At 38.4% G+C, this 24,082-nt stretch overlaps 2 protein-coding genes across 9 annotated transcripts in view; one reads left to right on the forward strand and one right to left on the reverse strand.

Annotated features, from left to right (window-relative positions):
• SERPINI1 (serpin family I member 1) overlaps positions 1-16,208 on the reverse strand; it is an 89,211-nt gene extending 73,003 nt beyond the window's left edge. Inside the window, exon 1 of one of the 5 annotated variants that reach the window (XM_070073192.1) lies at positions 16,095-16,208. The gene's annotated coding sequence lies outside the window, so the exon portion shown is untranslated. Of the gene's footprint in view, positions 1-15,103; positions 15,126-15,163; positions 15,173-15,586; positions 15,724-15,901; positions 16,034-16,094 lie in introns of those variants that run through there. The other 4 variants (XM_070073195.1, XM_008266443.4, XM_070073194.1 and 1 more) reach the window with 4 other exon arrangements.
• Positions 16,209-16,365: 157 nt separating this feature from the next.
• Positions 16,366-24,082, forward strand: part of PDCD10 (programmed cell death 10) — a 47,331-nt gene continuing 39,614 nt past the window's right edge. The window contains exon 1 of one of the 4 annotated variants that reach the window (XM_008266442.4): positions 16,366-16,545. The gene's annotated coding sequence lies outside the window, so the exon portion shown is untranslated. Of the gene's footprint in view, positions 16,546-16,756; positions 17,316-24,082 lie in introns of those variants that run through there. The other 3 variants (XM_070073196.1, XM_070073197.1, XM_070073198.1) reach the window with 3 other exon arrangements.

The following is a 24,082-nucleotide window of genomic DNA, read 5'->3' on the forward strand; positions in this document are numbered from 1 at the left end:
AAAATAATAATGTGCTGTGTGAAGCAATAATGGGGACCCATTTTTGGCTGGGGAGGGGATCAAGGAAGGCCTCCTTCAGCAAGTGTCATTTAAACTGGGAGATGAAGGATAAATGAAGAGTTAAGGAGAGCAGCAGTACTCCAGGAGAGAAGATGGAAGGCCTGAGGACAAGAAAGAGTTTTATGACTTCTAGGGACTAAAAAACAAAAGCAGTGAGCACAAGGCAAAGAGATGGATGGCTTAAGTAGGTAGGAACCAGGTGATATGGGGCCTTGTAGGCAGAAATGATGCTACCTTTTTCTCTAAACGAAATACAATGTAAGAAGCCAGGATTTACAGGATGGAGTAAAGGGTGTCCAGCAGAGAAGACGAAGGACAAATGTGGTGGTTACTGCGACAATTCAGGGTGAGAGGAGATAGAGGAGTAAGGTGGCCGAAAGGGAGATGATTTTGGATATCTTCATTTAAGAGACCGTCTAGACAGGACACAGGTAGCAGAAAGGAAGGGTGAGTCAGGATGACTTACAGCTGTCACCTGGGTCAACTGAGTGAGGGTGGAGGTGCCTTTGCTGAAATGGAGAAGACTGGACCCAGAGCAGAGATGGGTGAGAAGGCTTGGGTAGTTTTGTTTTGAACAGGTATATCTGAGATGCCTATGAAGTCATTCACTTGCAGAGTTAAGGAAGTAGTTGGATAAACAAGGCAAGAGTTCAGAGTTCAGAGTTTAGGTTTGGAATAAAGATACATTTGGAAGTTATGAGTATCCTGGAAACTATCAGGACAGATGAGATTTCTCAGGGACTATGGAGAAGAGGAGAAAGCCTATGACCAAGCTCTGGGAAATCCCAACAAATGCAGGACTGAAGAGAATGAAAAGGGAAAATGATCATCCAAGTGCTCTGATTTTGGCATAAAACAGGCACACATGTTTATTAGTAACTAGAATCAAACCTGTACTTTAATTTCTATTGAAATCTACTTTCTCTATTTGGAACAACACTATTTATTTTAGAATAACTAATATATTAGATTAAGCCATATGAGCTGGTTTTCTTTTTGGTAGGTGAAAAATATTGGCAATTTCAAAAGTTTAACTTCACATAACAAAATTTGGGGAAAAATGCATTTATATAAGACACCATACAGCTCTAAAATGTTGCCCCTTCACATATGAAGGATAATTTTTTGCTATTATTATTATTAAGGCTTATTGCCATACATACTTGAAAAGACTTCAGAAGAAATCATACATGAAAATATTGCATACCACTTACCAATTAGTTTTACCCTGACAATCAAGCTGACAGCCTGAAAATGACATTGACAACCTATTATGTTCTGATTATTTATACTCTCAATAATTTTTCCTGAAAAATCTACATATTCAGCCATGTAAGCACCTGCAATTTTATACATCTTGAATTTTTCATTTGGCTTTAGAAAACTCTGATTCCCTTCTCCTTTCTACAGGGAGAAAAACATTTAAAGAAAATTAATAGAGATGGTTGACTGCTTTATAATTTAATCTTAGCTTGTGGCATCTAAGCTTTGATACAGTTACTTTGTATAATCACAGATCTTCTAATTTAAAAAAAACAGCCACACTCTATAAATTATATTAACTCAGTACCATACTTTAAATTGATCAAAGAGTTCATAATTTAAATTTCTAAGAAACTCCAAGTTTTCAGTGTCCTAGCAGATAACATGAATATGCACTAGGGCAGTGGAATACAGAGTGGTGGGGTCTGTAGAAATCAAGAGTCTATCTTTCACATAATAAAAATATTTTGTTTTCCAAAATATAAACTCTGCAAAGCACAATTCAATTCAGATGAGGTGAGGTAAGGGGATCTTTCTGTTAAGCTGCCAATTTGAGAGTTACCTTATTTAAAGTAATACTGCAGTGTATTTTTAATTTTTTTTTTGCATTATCCCTAGATGTTCTCTAGTTTTATCTGAAATTAGAATTTTTATATCTTGATTTTATTATATGTTTTAAGGGCTCAGATTTCCAAATGTAACTGTCCTTTTTAAGTTTCATAAGTGCAGGAGAATTCACTGTTGCAAAATGCAAGGTGCAATACACAAATACTGTATAGTAACAATGGACCTTCTGTACAATACACAGAAGATTTTGGTTACTTCTGAAACAGTGGTTGTATTGAAGAACCATGCAAGCTAGAAACAAATGCAAAGTTGGCACTAGGTGGGGATACCTGGGAAACCACATGTAACTTTGTATACCTTACTTTCCTTATTTCTGAAATGGGGATTACAATAGTGCCTGTCTCACAGGATTGTTTCAAAAATTAATGGGGATAAGGTATGTATGAAAATATACCAGTGTCGTGTTTAGGTCATAGCAAAAGTCCAGTCTCAAAAAACAGTGAAGGATTCTGGATTTCCCTCTACGCAAAACCCACTGCTTCTTTAAAACCTTTCACTTTCTCTTCACATACTTACTAACAAAAGTCCTTACATGATGGACAAACAAGTATCTGCCAAACGAGGGTTTTTTTTTTTTTTTTTTTTTTTTGACAGGCAGACTTAAACAGTGAGAATGAGAGAGAGAGAGACAGAGACAAAGGTCTTCCTTCCATTGGTTCACCCCCCAAATGGCTGCTATGGCCAGCACACTGCGCTGATCAGAAGCCAGGAGCCAGGTGCTTCTTTGTAGTCTCTCATGTGGGTGCAGGGCCCAAACACTTGGGCCATCCTCCAATGACTCCCCAGGCCACAGCAGAGAGCTGGACTGGAAGAGGAGCAACCAGGACAGACTCTTGGCGCCCCAACCAGGACTAGAACCCAGGGTGCCAGCGCCGCAGGCGGAGGATTAGCCTAGTGAGCTGGCCTAAACAAGGTTTTAAATACATTTAAAAATACATTTAAATACATTTTCAATGTTGCCTTTTCTATTTCATTAATTTCTATGTGCAGTCATCTTGTTTCTATTTTCCCATGCTAAAAACTCCATGGTTGAAATAATACTTCTTGCAGAGCTTCCTAAATTCAACCAGGAAAGGAGAAATTTTACATAATGGATACTTAATCTTTAATATGCACTCTTTTAGAGCAAACATTCCAACATTCACCACGATTTTAGATATTTGGGTGAAATATAAATGTAGTTATACACAGAAAAAGCAAAGCTTTTTTTCTAAGTCATCCAGGCTAGGTATTCTAACAGATGTGAATTTACTGCTTAAGCACCAAAATTTCTTTTTATTTTAGCCATTTGCACGAAACTTTAAGAAAATGTGTAATTCACTTTTTTCTTCCCAAACAACATACTCTCTTTGACACATATGAAGGTCATCTTTCTCCTCTTTGTCTTGTCTGAAGGTCATCTTTCTGAACTTACGAGCTCTATCCTTCTGTCATCCACTAATACCTGCTGAGCACTACATGCTGTCTCATGGCACGTTTCTGGACCTCTGAGTTATCAGAGCAGGCTTCCTTCAGACAACCTGCTTTCTTAGTTCCACAGTTCTTTTCCTCTCTCATTTTTGGTTTATGACATCGAATTATTGTTAATTTGTCTAAATATACAAATTAAATAGCATTAAACAGCAAATTAAACAGTTTATTAAAAGTAAACAGCCTCTGAATAAGGGCTTAAGGGACTAATGGATGAATAAAGTGAATTTTACAGCAAGGGATTTGGCTGGATTTGGAGGCTTATTTCCTGAGTTCTATGGTGTGTATCAGCGGGAATTCCAGATCCATTTGATTAATGAGCTCTTCCTGTTAATGGTTTTCATTTACAAGTCATATTCTAAAGAGAATAAAGAGGAAAACATTACTTAAAATTTATCAGCTGATGCACTATTATGTTTAAAGTGAAACTAGGTTTATGGTTTTAAGTCATTGGCCTTATAGTCACATGATTGTAAAGATAACAATTACTGTAGCTTGTTATATATACTAAGTCTTCAAAAAATTCACGGAAAATGAAACTTACTTGTAATTCACATACTATAAAATTTACCCTTTTAAGGTGCACAACTCAGTAGTTTTTAATATGATCATAAAGTTGTGCAATCATCACCAGTATTTTTATAATACCTCATCACCCCAGAGAGAAATCCCATAACCATTAGCAGTAACTTCCCATTCCCCTCTGTCCCTTAGCACTAATCTACTTTACGCCTTTATGGGTTTGTCTATTCTGGCTATTTCAAACAACTTGTGGTCTATTGTCTCTGTTATTGTTGCTGCGCATGTTTTCAAGGGCCATCTGTATTGTAACATCTATAAGAACTTCTTTTCTTTCAATGGTCAAATAATATTTCATTTTATGGCTATAAAACATTGTTTTTATGTTAGTTGATGTACACTGGATAGCTTCCACTTTTTCATTACTATGAATAATCTGTCATGAACATTCATGTTCAGTTTTTTTTTTAAGATTTTTATTTATTTATTTGACAGGTACAGTTATAGTGAGTGAGTGAGAGAGAGAGAGAGAGAGAGAGGTCTTCCTTCCGCTGGTTCACCCCCCAAATGGCCGCAATGGTTTGAGCTGCACCAATCTGAAGTCAGGAGCCAGGTGCTGCTTCCTCCCGGTCTTTCCTCCACTGCTTTCCCAGGCCACAGCAGAGAGCTGGACTGGAAGAGGAGCAACCGGGACCAGAACCAGCACCCATATGGGATGCCGGCACCGCAGGCAGAGGATTAACCTAGTGCGCCATGGCTCCGGTCCCCATGTTCATAGTTTTTGTGTTGACTTATTTTTTCAACTGTCTTGGTCATACGCCCCCAGAATTGCTAGGTTATAAGCTAACTCTGTAGTAAACATTTTGAGGAATGGTCAAACTATATTTTAAAATGGCAGCATCATTTTGCAATCCAACCAAGAATTTATGACATTCCAATTTCTCCTTACCCTTACTAATACTTGCCATTGACTTTTAGATTTAACCATCCTATTGGATGTTAAGTAGTATCTTACTACAATTTTGATTCACATTTACTTAGTAACCAATGATGCTGCCTATCTTTTCCTGTTTTTAGTCACTTATATACCTTGTTTGAAAAAAGAAACCTATCCAAATTCTTTGCATACTTTTAAAAATTATTTTTTTTTGTGAGGGGGCAGGCAGGACACAGAGACAGAGCACACACTCACTTCTACTGTTTCACAACAGCTAGAGCTCGGTTGGGTAGGTCAAAGGCAAGAACTCATTCCAGATTTCCTGGGTTTGTGTGAGGAGGAAAGCCGGGGTGAAGAGGGAAGTGAGTGGAGGAGCCCAATTATTTGACCCATCACCAATGCCTCCCAGAGTCTGTATTAGCAGGAAGCTAGAGTCAAAAGTTGGAGCCAGGTGGCAAACCCAATTTCTCTGATCTAGGAATGCAGACATCTTGACTGATGACTTAACCAGTAGGCTAAAACCTTTCTGCTTAGTCTAATTTTTTAATGGAGTATCTTTTTATTACTAAGTTGTAAGAGTTATTTATGGACTTTGGATAGAGACTCTTCTCAAATGCTTGATTTGCAAATATTTTCTCCCCTTCTGCAGCTTTTTACTTCTTGGTTGTGTACTTTGAAAAGCAAGTTTTTAAGTTGAACTTTTTGTATTTTGTCACTTGTACTTTTAGTGTCATATCTAAGAAACCATTATCTAAGGCAAAGGTAACAATAATTTACTTCTGTGTTTTCTTATAAGAATTTATAATTCTGGGCCGGCACCGTGGCTCAATAGGCTAATCATCCACCTGTGGCGCCGGCACCCCGGGTTCTAGTCCCGGTCGGGGCGCCAGATTCTGTCCCGGTTGCTCCTCTTCCAGTCCAGCTCTCTGCTGTGGCCTGGAAGTGCAGTGGAGGATGGCCTAAGTGCTTGGGCCCTGCACACGCATGGGAGACCAGGAGAAGCACCTGGCTCCTGGCTTCGGATTGGCGTGGTGCACTGGCCACAGCAGCCATTGGGGGGGGGGGGGAACTGATGAAAAAGGAAGACCTTTCTCTCTGTGTCTCTCACTGTCCACTCTGCCTGTCAAAAAAAAAAAAAAAAATTTAATTCTTATAACTAGTTCCAGCTCTGAAATTTGGACCTTGGATTTAATCTAGGTTACATTTTTTTATATGGTTTGAGGTAGAGCCCAATTTTAGTTGTTTGCATGAAGAAATAATTGTCCCAGTAACAGTTGTTGAAGAGTATCTCCACTGTATTATTTTAGTACACTTGTGGATGTCAATTGACCACAAATGTTAGGGATTTGTTTCTGGACTCTCAATTCTATTCCATTGACATAGATGTCAGGATGCCTTATATTTCCATAAAGTTTAAGATCAGCTTATCATTTCCCCCCAAAAGGCATCTAATATTTTGATTCACTGTAGGTTAATTTAGAAAATATTGTCATCTTAACAATATTGTCTTCCTATTCATAACATGCAATATTTTTCAATTTATTTAGGTCTTCTTTCTTTAGGTGATGTCTGTGTCATTCAGCATTTTGGGTGTACAAGGCTTGTACTTCTTTTGCTTCATTTGTTTCTCAGTATTTTATCCTTTTGTGCTTTTGTAAATGAATTTTTAAAGAATGTCACTTTGGATTTTCACATATAATTTTTTTACATTGACTTTGTATCCTGTAATCTTGTTGAACTTACCAGTTCTAATAGTATTTTGGGGGATGTTTTAGGATTTTCTAAACACAAAATCATTTGTGAATATGAATTTACTTCTTCCTTTCCTATCTGGATGCTTTTTATTTCTTATTTTTGTGTAATTGCCCTGGCTAGAACCTCTAATACAATGGTGAACAGAAATGTGAGAGCAGATATTTTTGTCTTATTCCTAATCTTAAGGGGAAATATCAGGCATTCTCCATTAAATATGAGGTTTAGCTGAGGTTTTTGTAGATGATTTTTAACATGTTGAGGAGGTTCCTTGCTAGTCCTAAGTTTCTGAATGTTTTTTATCAAAAAAGTATGCTGCATTTTGTCAAATAATTCTCTTTATTAAGATAAATATGTGTCTTTTATTCTATCGGCATGATATATTACTACATTGACTCCCATGTTAAACCAACCTTGCATTCTTGGAATAAACTCAACTTGATCATGATATATGATTCTTTTTACTTGTTGCCAGATTTGGTTTGCAACATCTTATGGGGAAATTCTAATTCTATATTCGGATTTTCTATTTGTTAAGTTGATTTCAGTAATTTGTGTCTTTCCAGCAGTTCACTCATCTAGGTTATCTAGTTTGTGGACATTTAATTGTTCACAGTGTTTCCTAACTCTTTTTACTTCTGTAAGATTAGTAATGATGTTTACTACATTCACTTTTAAATAGCACTTTCCTTCACTCACAAAAAAGCTACATTTTTTTTTTTGACAGGCAGAGTTAGACAGTAAGAGAGAGAGACAGAGAGAAAGGTCTTTCTTCCATTGGTTCACCTCCCAAATAGCCGCTACGACTGGCACTACACAGATCCGAATCCAGGAGCCAGGTGATTCCTCCTGGTCTCCTATGGGGATGCAGGGTCCAAGGACCTGGGCCACAGCAGAGAGCTGGACTGGAAGAGGAGCAACCAGAACAGAATCTGGTGCCCCAACTGGGACTAGAACCTGGGGTGCCGGCCCCGCAGGCAGAGGATTAGCCAAGTGACCCGTGGTGCCAGCTAGCCTTAATTTTTTTTAAACTTGTATGGCTTCCTATAATCTTCACTGTCCTGTTCAGTCTTAATTAACTATCTTAAAAGTGTAGTTGCACTTTTCCATACACAGTTTGCTTGGCTCTTTTCTGACTCCAGCTGTAAGAATGTACATTTTGTACATTCTTGAAAAAAATTTCTTTCAATGAGAAGATACTTTTCCTAGTTTCCTGAATATCTGTTTTAGCACTGAGGGGACAGTTAAATACAGATCTTCAAAAACATATTTTCATAACTCAAAAGTATAACTCAAAATAATAAATCCTAGTAAGAGAAAATCTAACATTAAATAAACTATCATTTAACAAGCATTTACTACATGCCAGCTACTGGGCAATGCACTCTCTGGGAAATCTCATTCTATCAATCTAAACAATCTTTGAATCAAGTTACCTATCACAAAATCAAGGTTTAGAGAGATTAATTAACATAGTATCATACAGCTAGTCATTATAAAACAAAAATTTGAACACAGTTTTATCTGAATGAAGAGCTGAACCAGTGCTTGACAAACTTTTTTAATAGGGCCAGGCAGGAACTATCTTAGGCTTATGGGCCAGTTAGGTTTCATCTCAATGATTCAACCTTGCTGTTGTAGTGAGAGAGCAGTATAAACAATATGTAAATGAGCAGGAAAGCTGTGTTCCATTAAAACTATTTACAAACAAAGGTAGTGTGCTTGCAGGCCATTGTTTGTCATTTCTTGCAATCAACCAAGATAGCACTTTGCCCTAATTCTTCCTCAAAGCCTTCCCTGACTATGGTATAGATCAATTCTGCTTCTGGACTTACACAATATTATCATAGCCTTAAGCCACACATTCTTGTTTTTCTATAAACCTACCCTACAATGTTTTCTTTGCTAACTAGATTGACAAAAGATTATGCCAAGCAATAAGGGACTTCATATATTTTGTTATCTCTCTATAGCACCCAAACTCATGATACAGATTGACTACGGAAAAGTTCTGAAATCTACAAGTGACCGTATATGAAGAGTTTTATCCCAATTAAGCCACTCACTAAAGGAGTCCAGTAAAAACTAGACAATGAAAAGTATCAATATGGAGCTGCAAAGACAACTGCAAGACAGTCAGGCTTCTAAGATCAACATCCTTGAGTCTGAAGTTTCCAGGCAGGGGAAATGAAAATCAATGTATTTGTTTCAGTCTCTCTGTTGGGCTTTCCTATCTCAGGGAATCATAATTCATCAAAATCTTGAGTCCAAAATGTGTCATACTATTAATGAGTCATACTTTAAGGTAATAATCATCCTATGGATGTTGACAGTATTTTTCACATTTTAGTATCAGATAATAACACCATTTTCCAGAGTAACACATTTTTAGAGTGAGTTTTTCTTTAGGGAACAATGCCTGATTTTCTTTTGTCAGGAAGCTATGTAAATCTTCCTAAAAGGATTACCCAACATTCAATTTGTCTTTCATTTGCATTATATTAATATTTTAGTGCTATCTATACAAACAGATTCTTGAATATCTTAAGGTTTAAAGCAGATGTATAACGGAATCATCAAATTTTACAGAAAAATATTTATACAAGTGGCCTTTTACCCAAAGATAACATTGGTCTCCAAGGAATGCCTTTAGAAAGTTGAAATTTGGTAATCTTCTATCAAATAAAACAAAAACCCAAAACCCCAATTAAACACACAAAACACCAGCAGCAAGTTTATAGAAGGAGACAAACAAAATTTAAAGTTAACATGGTTTTAATCAGACTATGACAGAGCCTATAGACAGATATGCAAAAGTCATTTTCAAATCTCTGTTCCCTGCTCCCGGCTCCACCTAATCACAGAGATGAAAAGTCCTTCCTGTCTCACAGCCCTTAATCCTAGTGGTAGCCACATGACACGGGTCAGGAAGTGCACAGTGGGCTTTTGCTGGAAGTCTTCGGGAAAGATTTTATCTCCTAATTAAGAGAAAGACTCAATAGGTATAGCCAGTCCACCTTCTTCTTTCCTTCAACTAGAATGTGATATCTAGAATAGCAGAAGCAACTATCTTACAGAAAGCTCTAAATTCTAGAATTTAGAATTCTTATTCTAGAAAAATAAACCCTATTGTTTTATGTTAGTGTGCCTAAAACTTGCAGCTGAAAGCACTGCTAAGTGATGTATAATTTAAAGCTACTTTTAAAATTATTATTCAGTTTGGAGTCACATAATGTAAGGAATAAAATGCTTTTAAGATGATCCTGAAGTTTCCTTTCCCAATCTTTTAAAATGTTAATTTTATTAATATTATTAGGGCTTTACAAACATAGCAGAAACTTTGAAATACAGAATTACTTTTCTTACTTCAATGTGATACACATTATGCTCAAGAATTCATCATATGACTTTTAAAATGTTCCTGATTTAACCCAAACAAAAATTATTCCAATGTTAAGTAGCTGTGATAATGATAGTACTGTACAAATGTCATCTGGTATTATATGTAAAAGGACTTATGATATAAGATAGTTTTAATCTTCCCTAGACATGGAATATATGATTTACTATCTGTAAGCAATTTAGGATACTAGGCAGTGGTTCTTAACTGGAAGGTTGATTTCTCTTAATAAACATTAATTGCTTAAATGATCTTAAAATACTTTGTGAAGTACACAAAAATTAAACATCATAATACAATATGTATATCAAATTACTGATAGGTAGGGGGAAAGCCAATCAAATTAGCTTTTCAGGTTAAGTACGGTTAAAATACCTAAAAGCAAACAACAAAACTTAGGTTATCTAGAAATGACAGAAGTAATCAATATGGATAAAACATCAGAAGTGTTCCAGTGAGCTCTTCCAGCTGCACTGAAAAAAATCCAAGATGCTGGGGAGAAATGGACTACAAGTTGATTAGTACTCATTGAATTACTAGGTTGTGCTGTATAAATCACTTTGTGACATTTGAGCTCCTGCTACTGGGAACTCTGGTGTGAGATATGTCTGGGAAAAACAATACACTTAGGAAAATGAGGTTATTAAATCAAAATAAATTCCATCAGCTTTCTTTTGCACACTAAATTAAGAGCTGTGAGGAGCTCAGAAGGTTCTTTTCCTAAATCGAACCAGAAGGGGGCCTCCAAGCAGTGGCCGGAGCTGCAGGAACCACGCAAGCTTCAGCAGTTCAGCTGCACTGAAGGCCAGCAGTGAGGGCCATTAACACCTGCTTTTAAAATGTATCTCTTCCCTAAAATGGCCCAAAGATGAAATATACCCTTGTGACTCAGGTTTATTAACCATTAGTAACTATTTAACTAAAAATAGAACATTCAATACCAGTTAATTTTTAGTTAAGATAAAGCCTCATACTACTTTCATCTGTTTTTTTCTGTCTTTATTTCTATGTGTTAGGTAAAAAAAGGCATAAAAAAGTATGTGTATAGCAGATGTTACTTAAAGTCAGCAGAATTTTAGATGCAAAGACAGAAGAGACCACCAAAATTCCAATGGTATCCAATGAGTAAATCTGTATCTAAAGCACATATATGGATACAAGACTGCAGTTAATAGCATTCTTTGCTCTATTCATTCAGAACTATAATATCAGCAACTGTTGTGGGCATAGGACTAAATCTGGTCCTAAAATATATGTCTGAGAAAAATTCATTCTTCTAGTTGTACTTGTTTGTAAAATTGATGCTTCATTACAGGTTGCCAAACAGTTAAACCGCTGCAACCTACACAATGTGGACCATGTGTAAGACTCTCAAGGTTAAGTCCAAAGGTCAGTGAATCTCAGTTTTAAAGAGACTACGTATCTGGTGAAGAAGACAGTTATGAACTCAGCTAACTACACAAAGCACAGTGCTAACCATTCAGAATAAAGCCAAAGGAATATGAACGAGGAAGATTAATCATCAGTTCTCAACCAATCCGTAACCATCAGCATGCTAGTATTAAGTAAGCTAAAAAAGCAAACAAAAACAGTGAAATATCTGCCTCTATTAATTTCACTAGAAAGAATTAAAGAACAGTGAACTAGAACTGTTCAGGTCTTCAAATCATGAGGGAGAAAACATACTGAATTCTTAATTCTAACACTAGTCAGATTAATTTACTTCTGGAAGGTCAAATGCAAAAACAATAAATGCCCAACTCCACATGCACTTAAACAAAATCAGTCTAACGTCTTTTATGGTAGAGGCTTAACAGAAAAATTAAAGGACAAATTCAGTATTTATAGAATGAAATATGCTTTCTCAAGGTAAGCTTCAATAAACATAGCATCTCCAGTGACCTAAGGTTAAATGGTGGTAACGCCACGTCTGTGATTCCCTGGCTATATAATGTAGACCTAGGATGCCACCAGTAGGAGAGCCCTTTCCTCTCATCCATGTTCCCTATCTCTGAGATGAATCTAAAAATACTGACACTCAATGTTATGATGTCTTCATGGTACTCACACTCTGAATCAAATTTTGTTCAATCAATACTTTTGCAAAAGTTAAGTAGAACAGGACATTCTCAGAAAGACTTAAGCATAGTAATCCTTCTGTGAGGTCAACTGACTCTGGTCTATCAAAGTGCAAAATATATCAAGGTATACATTATTGTTGGCCAACAGCTCTAATTCAGTAAGTGGTTATGCTGAGCATGACATAAAATGCTCAAGACTAGCCAGAGAGAAAACATATGTGGTCTCCAGAAGCTAATACTTTTGTTACATGAAATACATTTTCCAAACTTTAAAGACTAAATTCTTGAAATATTAAAGGTAAGATTAAAAACAAAACAAAACAAACAAAACAGTTGATCATGATTCCTTTAATCTTTTGAATTTACAGAAAGCAAGAAGGAAAGAAAGGAAGGGATGGAAAAAATTCAAGAAGAAAAGGGCAGGAAAACAACAGAAAATCAAAGGAAAGGGCTCTCTGGCTCATTCTTCTCTGGTTCAAATATCTCTGTTATAAGATGGAAAACACTACTTCAGCTTTTCACTTCATTTTCACATTTTTCTGAATAATGTTTTACTTACAACTGAATGCATACATATAGAATCTTTAATACTTTAATAACCTATGATTACTCAAAATCTAAAGAATTAATATCACTCTGATTCCAGCTAAAATGAAAATTCTGAAATAATGTCTCCAGCCACGGGATGTAGTCTCTAGAGATCAATGATTGGAATGAAAAGGGCATGGAATCCCTCATAGGCATTTAACAAAAAGTATCACATCTCTTTTCATTCTTGCTGAGGGTATGTTTCTCAGCTTTCTTCACGTCTATCCTCCTGTCTCTCCTCACCAAAACCCTTAGAATTTGACCACTTAGAGCTTGTTCTTTTATGCTGCATGCATCAGTGAATCCTCCTGTTAGAAACCTATGCTACTCAATTATTTTTACTCAATAAGCTTTGAGTCAGAATTTTAAATTGAAAGATGAATCCAAGATATACTGTAATTTGAAATTAACCAAGTTTTGGATAAAGAATAACATCAGAGCAATTTGCATTCAAGAGAGACATTCTGTACTCTGTGGCTTTTCCTTCTCTACATATCATATATTCACTGATAGACAAATGTAGCAGCAAAAATCAAGAAAATATGTAAATATGCTTTTAACATAGGTATTATTTTATATATACTTATAAAGTGATATATAGTGAACTTCTCAACATCAATCAAGAAAAGTTGAAGATGGAATGTGAATATCAATTAAGATCAGTCAAGAGTTCAAGGTAATAAACAAATGTCTAAGCACCATACACTGCTAATGTTTTTCTCTCACATAAAAGCATGATCTTCTTACTCTCAAAAGATACAACAACCCAATTTCTCTAAATGACACAATAAAAAGGATCAAAACCTTGGAAAAACGTGAAAAATTCAGTACCTTAATACTACAAACTCATCCCTTTCTGATGAGATTCTTATCTTTTTATATACCTCAGAGCAGAAGACCTGTAAAGAGTTGGGTTTCAAAGTATATCTGAATTTCAACCTTTGTGATACTTATTTTCTATTCATATGCTTGGTTATTGTCAACAAAACTCTTGCAAAAATATCTTTTGACAAAGGCTTTGTAAGAATTCCGTTGCCAGTATAAAATGAATTATCATTACTATTACTAATACATGAGAGAAATAACCTGGCTACAGTAAATATTGAGTTTCATAAAATGAATTAGTAGTACAGACTACAAGAGAATAGAAGATTCTGATTCAGGACAATCCACTTAATCACAAATAACAAGGACAAATGTGATCTTTTTCCAAGCCTCACTAAACCCTAGTACCCAGTTTTTCCTACCAAAATAATTTTACAGAGTCATAGCAGCTATGTGGATTAATAAGATTCTCCAATGGTGTAGCAAAGATAAAAATCTGACTCTTACCATGGCTGCTAATTTTAGTGGCTACAGTGGCTTTTTCATTCTCCTAAGCTCTTTGTTGCTGCTAATACTTACCTGATCAGCTCCGGGTCAATCTAAGAGCAGCTATTTTGCTAAGATTTGTCTGTCTCCATAGTTCTGCAGTGTGAGTGTGGGAAAGATGGAGTATGTATATACTGGTAAGTCACTTAAGCTTTTCAGTAGTAGCACTCAGTAGGACTGAACTTTAAACAGAGAATTCCTTTGAGCCATTTCTTTTCAAAAACAAATGTGTGCAGTACAAAAATAAAATTGAAAATCCTAGGTAAATCAGGAAAACTGGAAAATAAAAGATAATTACTCCATTTTATTGACCCTAGTTCAAAAAAACCTAGATGAAAGTATTCCCAGACTGAAATATACAACTATCACAGTAAAGGCATTTCAGAACAAAATGTGCTGCAATACCCTACTATGATTAAAAGCCATGTAATCTGGGGAACTCTGTAACAAAAAGAAAATGAAAAATGAACTCACCAGATAGATCCTACTACTTTTCTAAAGAGAAAAGCCTGCAATTTTTGTCAGTTACACAAAGCTAGATGCACCTTTTATCTTCAGCATATTTCCATCTACACCATATTTCCACCCATAAGTACTATTATAATTACACTCAAAGAAATATACACATGGCTTAATTCTGAGAATAAACTCTTATTTTATGATGTTTTTAACCGGAACCCATCATAATTCATACAAAGGGTAAACATTTAGCACGTACGCACTAAACACAGAAAAGATCCTCAGACAGCTTTCCTTGTCCTCTTGTTTTCTGAAATGTACACATATCACTGGACACAAATGAGCGAATAAGGAGCAGCAATGATGTACACCATATGTTCCCACTGTAGGCTGAGTCCAGGTCTTTGTTCCAATATTCCAGAGTCGCTGGAAGGAAAGCTAAGTGCCCATCCACTAAAACACATTTTTACACTATTACTGGCAAAAGTTATACTTCCCACAGGTTCAGGGAGCACCCATCCTATCCCGCTGTTCCTGACTGCATTAGCTTAATACAGATCTCGGAATTCTACGGACCTGCATTACAACCACCTTGGATAACAGGTCCGCAGCGGACAATCTCAGCATCCAACGTACCCGCAGACGCTGAAGAAGAACGCAAAGTTATTTTCTAGGGATACAGTTCGGAAGTAATTCTGTATCAACGACGAGACGTTTGCTTTTCATCAGCTACGTACCGATCCAGAATACCGTCCACCCGGTCCTCAATCAGTAGGGGTTCCCTCAATCTTGAGACCTCCCACAACAGTTTGAATCGTGCAACTCAAACCAAAAACACCAACCACACCCTTTATACCCAGGGTCAAGCGACCTTTCTTTCTTTTTTTTTTTTTTTTCCTCCTCAAAGTCCAAAAATGTGCATCTTTCACCCGAAAGGGTTTGCCCCGGTTTTTCCAGCCGAAGGCAGACGGTCTGAGCTGTGCCCTGCTGCAACTGCTGTGCAAAGACGCTTCCTCCCGGGCAGTGTGCGGACGCCCCGGAAAACGCGCCCACGCTTACCTCCCGCACACCTGCCACCCTCGGCGGACGGCTGGAGCTGAGGCTCGAAGGGACTGCACTCCGCTCAGCTCCCGCTCCTGCTCGGGTCTCTCCCGGGAAACTACGGTCCAGGCTGCGCCTTCGGCTTCCACCGGGACCCAAGCTCCGCCTCTCCCTCCTCCAGTTGGCGAACTGGGCAGCTGTTGCTCCTCCCCCTGCTGTTCCTGCTGCTGCCGCCCGGGTCCCTGCCCGCTCCCTGCACTTTGGAAGCTGCTCCAGCCGCTTCCCTCGTACCGGGGGTCCCCCTTTCCTCCCACCCTCTCCCCGCTCTCACACCTGGACTTGTTCCCTTGCCGCGCCCTGGCGCCTCCGCAGGTAGCCCAGGCTCAGCCCATCGCTCCCCAACCTGCGGGTCTGGGGCTTGGCGGAGCTGCTTATCCCGGCCGCGGAGCGTCCCCGCACTCCCTGCACTCCAGGCTCCCTCTCTGCCCGCGCTGCAGACCCATTCCACCGGCCCCACGTTCCCTACCTCGGGCCCCCCCACCCGCTTCCGTCTTCTCCTCCGGCAGCCCGCCCCCTCCTTGGGTGAGGCGCCTACGGGGCCGACCCTGCACCCTGATTGGCGCAGGTGAGAGCCGGCCCCGCCCTTCCTCCCCTAGCCTTGCACCCTCTCTCTCCCTCTCACCTCCTCCCGCAAAGGCCGGGAACTCTCCTACTATTGGCTACGAGTGTCCCCACCCATCGCCTTAGGCTCTGCCGTATGGCCTGCCGGGAAGTGTAGTCCTAGGAGCGCAGGAATTGCAGACGACGCCGGCGAGCGAGACTACGAGTCCCCATAGGCCACTGCGCCTCTCCGGCTGGGCAGGATTCCGGACAACGCCTGGTTCCTCTCGGGTCCTTCCGGCGTCGCCGGAGTGAATTGATCCGGGAGTTGAAGAGGGCTCCAAAGGTGGGAAGTGAAGTCAGTGCCTCAGTTGCCGGTAAGGTGCGGGTGTTCTGCCCCTATCCCCGTGTCTCCGCGCGCGGTGGAAGAGGTCTGGGGTCACACAGGGGCCGGGGCTGAGGCACTCGGGCTTGGTACTGGCTGGCGGAGCGGACGGGGCTGGGAGCGGGGCCCTATGGGCGTAAGCGAGGTTACCCTACGCGAGTGGCGTAAAGCGGGTTTGTAAATGCCGCCTGCCCGCCCCGCTCGGGCCTGGACGCCTCCAGGAAGTGTGCTCTAGGTGGGGGCGGAGGGGAAGGGCGAGGTTGGCCTCTGGTTCCCCCCGAGAGGAGAGAGGGCGGATGTGCCTGGGGTGGGGTCCTCCGAAGGTGTGGCTTGGGGCGGGAGAGGTAAGGCTGCTGTTTCCCCCTTGCTTCGTAAGTGTGGCTGGGGAAGGAGGGGTTGCTTGGAAGTCTTCGCTCCGGGGTGACTGGGGTTATGCCCTTTGAAGGAAAAGGAGAACGGAGTAGGAAGAGTCAGATGTTGACAGATCGGCGGATTCTGAGTGTTTTGAGATGGGGTCCCTGAGCAGAACCGCTCGACCCTGTTGAGGGTGTGATACCCAAGATAGGTTTGTTTACGGCTGGAACTGCTTTCGAAGAGCTTTCCCGTCAGGATGCTGTTGAAGAAATTGAGGGAGTAAATGACGTGCCCAAGGTCACACAGGCAGGGACTTGGTCCTGAACAGGACAGAGATGCCGGCGGAGTCACAAAGTGCGGAGACGGGCCGTGTTTCTTGAGGAAGGTGGAGGAAGTGACACAGTAATGGTATTTTATGGATTTCTAAGAAGCTATGAGTGATTGAAGGGTGACTTTTTTTTCCCTCTCTCTCTCTCTCTCTTTTTTTTTTTTCTAAACTGGGGTGAAATTCCTCACTGAAGCACTTTCTCTGACCTTTTTGAAAAATAAAAAGGATCAGTATCAGTTACGTATTTTGTCCTTTATTGGGGCTATATTAACGATCGACTTCTCCCACAGTCCATTTTTAAAAGTAGATAGTGAAATAGGAGAAAGTCATTTAAACAGTGTATTCCATCCTTACTGTGAAAAGGATATATTCCTTTCCCTTCCTGCCTTAGGTGGTTTTTCCACTCTCATGTTGTAAAACTGAGAACAGTGGGGATGGAATTCTTTAACAAAACTTACTGTGCACTTTTTTTTTGTTTCAAATAATGCAACATTAAGGAGAGTTTAGTGTGCTCATTACTAGAAAAGAAGATAACATTGCATTTCTTGGAGGTAACATATTTTTGTGATTCATTTGCTTCTCCCCTCTTTGATTCTGTGTGTGTGTGTAAATAAAAGAATGAGGCTCTTACATATTTTAATTTTCTCAGCATCATCTGTGACTTTTTAAATTTTTTTAAAGATTTATTTTTATTTATTTGAAAGAATTACACAGAGAGGTAGAGACAGAGAGAGAGGTCTTCCATCCAACAGTTCACTCCCCAGATGGCCACAACCGCTGGAGCTGTGCTGATCTGAAGCCAGGAGCTTCCTTCAGGTCTCCCACGTGGGTGTAGGGGCCCAAGGACTTGGGCCATCTTCTACTGCTATCCCAGGCCATAGCAGAGAGCTGGATTAGAAGTGGAGCAGCTGGAACCAGAACTGGCACCCGTATGGGCTGCTGGCGCTTCAGGCCAGGGCTTTAATCTGCAGCGCTACAGTGCCAGCCCCTATCTGTGACTTTTAATTCATTCTTAGTTTGTATTAAAGAATGGAAAAGCAGGACACATTTCATATGGAGTAGAAACTAATGCACCTCTCCCAGTCTTATCTCCTGTAATTGTTACGACCCAGGACAGCTCCTCAGTATTAATACTGAATAGTTTTTTTTTTTTAATAGAAATGTGGGAATATGTTCATTGATGTCAGGATTTTTTCACATTAAGTTTATATTCATAAATAATCTATTTGCAGTTGGCAATCATCTGTCATGGTTTATTGTTATCTAAGTTGACCATTGAAATACATTGTATTTTGAACACACTATAAATATTAATATTAAATGTGTGTAATTTTTAAATGCAGCAGTATTTTCTAGGATCAAATGTATCATATTCCCATATTATGGAAGTTAAGATGGTCTGGAAATTGATACAACTTTAAAATGGAAGGAGAGGTATGATAGTATAGAATCAAGTGAAATCGAGAATAATAAGCACCATAAGCAAAATAGTGCACCTGTAAGGAAGAGTCAACCAAACAGGTGGAAAATTGTGTGGAGTTAACTGGCTTTGTGTCAAATTAGAAAGGTGAAGTAGTTTAAGTAGACCATAGATGCATTAGTAAGTGGTGGTAAGCAAGAATGTTAATACATTTTCTAGATGGCAGTGTAAATATTTGCTTTTGTTGGGCACGGTGTGAAATGAGTTCTGACTTTTGGCATGCAGCTGTGTGGTTATGAAAAGAGTTTTTGAACTAGAGAAATTTTGGAAATAAGTGAAGTTAATATAATCTACTTGTTCAGCATATATCAGTTTTTGTTCTTGGTTCAGTTTACCATGAATTTTTCTTTATCTCTGAGATTCATTTCAGTTTTGATATTTCACCTCTGCTGGAATGTCATTGGAATGTTTCTCTTACATTTATCATCTTCCGGCCACATGCTTGAGTACAGTGATCATTTGCATATTGGATAATTAAGAGAGTTCACAGAGTGATGTGTGCATCTGTGTGCACTTTACTGTTATCCACATTTGTTCTCATTTTGGGGTTTACAAATAGAAGAAGAGAGGCCATGTTGTATTTATCACTGTAGTCTCAGTAGATGGCATAGGTTGAGTGCCTTTTTAAAAAGACTGAAGAGATTCAGTTGGGTTTACTTGCTCAAGGTCATGTAGCTGGTAACTGGTGGGAACAAGGCATGGGTAATCTGGATCTTCTAACTGCATCTTTAATATTATGGAATAGGACTTAGTTTCTGAGATTATTTCCTTTTGGTGAGAAAACACATAACGTGACTTAAATGTTCAAAGGTTATAACCCTTTTGACTCTTATTTACTGTTGACAATATGCTTTGATTTCCAGCCTTTCTCATTTGTCAGCCCTTTTAGTTACTAAATACTTAAGTCCTTACTGACTTCAGGGCCTTTGCACATGTTTTGTTTCACTGCCTGGACTGTTCTCAAATCTGACCAAATCCTAGACACTTTTCAAGTTTCATTTTAAATGTCATTCCTAAAGGGAGCCTTCCCTAACCTTGAACTGCTCCTTTCCAAAACCAGAATAGGTCTCCACTGTATCTTCACTATACTCTGTACTGCTTTGTGGCATCATCACAAGAGGATCTTAATTATTTCTGATTTATTTGGTAAATATTTGTTTCTCTCACTGGACTTTAAGCTACCTGAGCAGGGCTCTCTGATTTGTCGTGTATCCTACTCCTGTACTTAAATGGTACATGGCACAATGTAAGTGTTCAGTAAATATTTGCTGAATGAATAAATGAGTATATTCATTCACAGTGTTTCTTTCACTTTGCTAGAAACAGAAATTCAGAAATGAATAAAAGAGATAAGCTTCCTGCCTACATAAAGGATTGAAGCATGTGGGAACATGCTTAAGAAATTTAAAGAATAGATACAAAGGCGTTCTTTACAGATATTTAATAAAAATTTTAGAATGATCTTCATTTTGTATTTGAGGTTTCTGAAATCAGGATAGGGAGCTTTCTGTATGGAAATGATGGTGCTTTTTCCCTTGTCTCTTTATCTTTTTGTTTGCTTGCTTGTTTGCTTGTTGTTAACTATCTTCCTGTCAATTTTATATTTATTAATCACTTGCTTTCTGTAAGGTGACTTTGTGAAATTGAGTAGTTCTTGTTTCAGAGTAACTTGTATATTGGGCTTCTTGAAAAAATTCATTACTATTGAGAGGATCTTCAGGTAATGTATTATTTGCCTTAAGTCAAGAGACTTAAGGAATACATTTTGTTAGGTTTTGGTTTTGAAAACAAATTTTATAGCCTGTTACAGTACCACAGTAATGGAAGAAATTCAACAGCCCTAATTTGCTGTAGCCTTATATATATTCGTGGATTTTCTGATTCACTTTTCCATAAGATACTGAAAAAGCGATTGTTGGTATTTGGCTTCAAAATTGATAACCCTCCCCGTTTTTGTTACTGAATATAATTCTTTACTAAGTCTTAAACTTTCTTAAAAGTCAATTCTAATGTCATTTGGATGGTGGATAAAATTTTCGTATTTACTTAGCATACCCAGTATGTGGAAGATAGAACTGATGTACTATTTTATTTTATTTTTTTAAGATTTTGTTTGTTTATTTGAGAGAGAGTTAAAGAGAGAAGGAGAGACAAAGAGAAAGGTCCTCCATCTGCTGGTTCACTCCCCAAATGGTTGTAACAGCCAGTGCTGGACCCATCCAGAGTCAAGAACCCCTTCCAGGTCTCCCACAGGGGTGCAGAAGTGCCCAAGCGCGTGGGTCATCTTTCACTGCTTTCCCAGGCCATATGCGGAGAGCTGGATTGGAAGAGGAGCAGCTGGGACAGGATCTAGCGCCCATATGGGATGCCAGCACTGCAGGTGGAGGCTTAGTCCTCTACGCCATAGTGCCAGCCCTTCATGTACTACTTCTTATATTCATGTTATTGTAGTGTTAAAATTATTTTGATAGGTAATGTTACTAAGATTTTAGACCAGTTCTGTTAAATAATTGTTTCCCTGTAATATAAACTAAAAGTGATGTAGAATTTAAATAGTGTGATTATGTATGTTACTGCCTTTGTAATGTCAAAGTTGCAGTCTTAGAGGCTTATGCTTTAGGACTGTATATTCATGCATGAACACACAGTGTAAAAAATGAAAGCATCTTTATTGCAGCAATGAGAAAAATTTTATTTGCTGACCATAAGCAGTGTGGTTTGGTGGTTCATTTTTGTTTCTATGAAGTTGTTTTCTCACTTACCCTAAAAAATTTAAATATAACTTGGGTATATTGTGATGTTAATATCTTATTTTTCAAGGTAACCCTTCGTTTTTGACATGGATAACCAGATTTGTAACTACCTAAAAATGATTTGAATCTCTTCAATTTTATTCTTACACTGTTACCTAGAATTAGATGTTGCTGTATGGGTTATAGAAGAGAGAGGAAATGGAGAGAAAGGAAATAGAGCAAACCGAGGACTTACTGGGTAACAAGAGTGGAACATATAAAATGGTAGTCATTGCCACTTAGTCAGACCAGTCCCTTGGAAATAAGTTTGCCAGAGGTAAGTCTAAGTTGCATAGTAATAATCCTTGGGTTCATCCACTTACCATGTATTTATTGAGTATATAGTATGTGTGAAATTACCTTAAATCTACATTGGAAAGAACTGGTATCTGATACCTTGGCCAGAAGTTAGGAAGTAATAGCTGAGTGACTGGCCTCATGCTGAGGTTTTTAAGTGATGTCATGTAATTTTACAACCCTGTGAGGTAGAGCACTATTATCCCCATTTGTAAATGAGGAAACTACATTCTTTCTGTTTCTCTCTCTCACTGTCCACTCTGCCTGTCCAAAAAAAAAAAAAAAAAAAAAAAAATTAGGAAACTACAAAGAAGTTAAAGGACTTGCTCAAGGTCACAAGACCAGTAATTGCTTGGAATTAGGGTTTGAATCTAGGCTGCTGACTCAAGAGATCATGTTTTTAGCCATTGTAGTAAACATGATGTTAGTGATCGAATTCCATTGGAGACAGTTAACCTTAGTATTGCGGTGACAGACTATCTTTATTGTAGCGGGCAGATATTCCTTACTATTCAAACTTGACTTTTAATCTGTTGACTGACAACCTTAATGTAGACAGTTTTTCTTTATGGTTGGAATAGATTAGTTTTCCTTTCAATGCTATGTGAAGTACTTGACTTGTTACTCAGACCATGTTAGAAAAGAAATGCATATATTATACATGTAGTTAGTCATAGTTGCTGTGTGAGCTGTTCACTATGAGAGGTCCAGTGGCTTTCAGTCTGTTAGGTGTGTAGCAGATCCATGTGTCTTTTAACTTTCTCATTCTGGGACTGATGGAATGGAATTAGTATCACCTATATATTTCAGTGTTTTTCTTTTTTGTCTTCTATAAAAAATTTTGTACCTTGAACTTGTATAAGTTATGTAAGTGAGTGTATAACATCACACAGATGTGCTCCCTGGAGTCTTAGACAACACAGCATCCTGACATGTCATTGTATTTCTTTGCTGTCTATTCCCTGCAAGACTGTACATCCTCAAGGGCGTGGACTACATCTGACTTTTCATCACGAAGTCTCCAACACCTTTGCTGACTTTGACTATGCAGAGTACTATGCTACATGTTAAGAAATACAAAAATTAATAAAATTTCTCTTTGTGGAGTTTATACTTTACTAGATAAAAAAAAGGGGGGATGGAAGTTCATCGTATGGGCATTTAGCCTTTCTCATTTGATAGTTTTGGGCCATTGCTGAGAAGAAGAAATTTGAATTCTGGTTCCACTTTGAAATATCTCTCCCTGCCTTACTCAGCCAGCCATCTGATCTTAGGTTAGAATGACCTGGAATCCAACTGAGGTTGGAGGTAAGGAATGACAAGATCCTACAATGTTACACCCTTGCTGTCATCCCGGAGTTATATAAGTTACTACAGCTAAAGCCAGTTGGGAATGTTAAATGAGTCAGACCCAGCCTTTAGGCAGCAACTGCTCCCTATACCCTTTCAGATTGTCACAAGACTCTCTTAATTCCAAAGGATTTTGAATAATGCTGTATTCTTTTATTCAGACATGCTTTGTGGATGTTTTTATCCATATTAACATTGGCATTTTGGTATGTTTGAAAGTTGGTGTACTTCCAGGATGCTACCTTAATTTTGAATATACTTCCTTAGAAAATGAATTAAACTTTTGCAAAGTGAAGATTAGGGGAGGAACTGTAAATATAATATAAAGAGATAACCATTCTGTCTCCCTCATTTTTTGTGACTGATAGCATTTGCATTTAAGATCAGTTGGGAGCTAAAGGTGAAATTAAATGGCATCATCAAGATAGAACCTTTGCTTCATTGGCACCCAATGTTAAACACATGAGCCAGAGGCGATTTTGTTATCTGGGGCTAATATTAACATTTAGTGCCTTGTGGAAGTATTTTTGTTATAAAAACTTTTGTAAGCCAAAGAGAATATATGTTTTTATAGTAGATCTTGGGCAGTTAGTTAGAAGAGTCAGGCAGTTGTTGAATTAAATAGTAGCATCTAAGATTATAAATGATGCAGAGCAAGTAGACAGACTCTAGGTAGTACAGATTCCTTCAGTTGTACGTAGACGCATAAAGAACTCTGAGGGCTCTTGTTTTGTTTAGTTTCTGAGGGATTTTAAAGGGAAGCTTTTACTTTATTTTGTAGAATTAACAAAAATACTAATTAAGAAATAGACATGCACCTCAAATACTAACTGGCCATTCAGTTAGGCATTATTTGGTTTATGAGCCACAAAAGATTGAAAATTTAGGGGCAAACTATGGACATGTGGAAGGGGACAGATTTATGTCC

The sequence above is a fragment of the Oryctolagus cuniculus genome, chromosome 4 (assembly GCF_964237555.1).
Source record: "Oryctolagus cuniculus chromosome 4, mOryCun1.1, whole genome shotgun sequence".
In the NCBI taxonomy this organism is placed as follows: Eukaryota; Metazoa; Chordata; class Mammalia; order Lagomorpha; family Leporidae; genus Oryctolagus; species Oryctolagus cuniculus.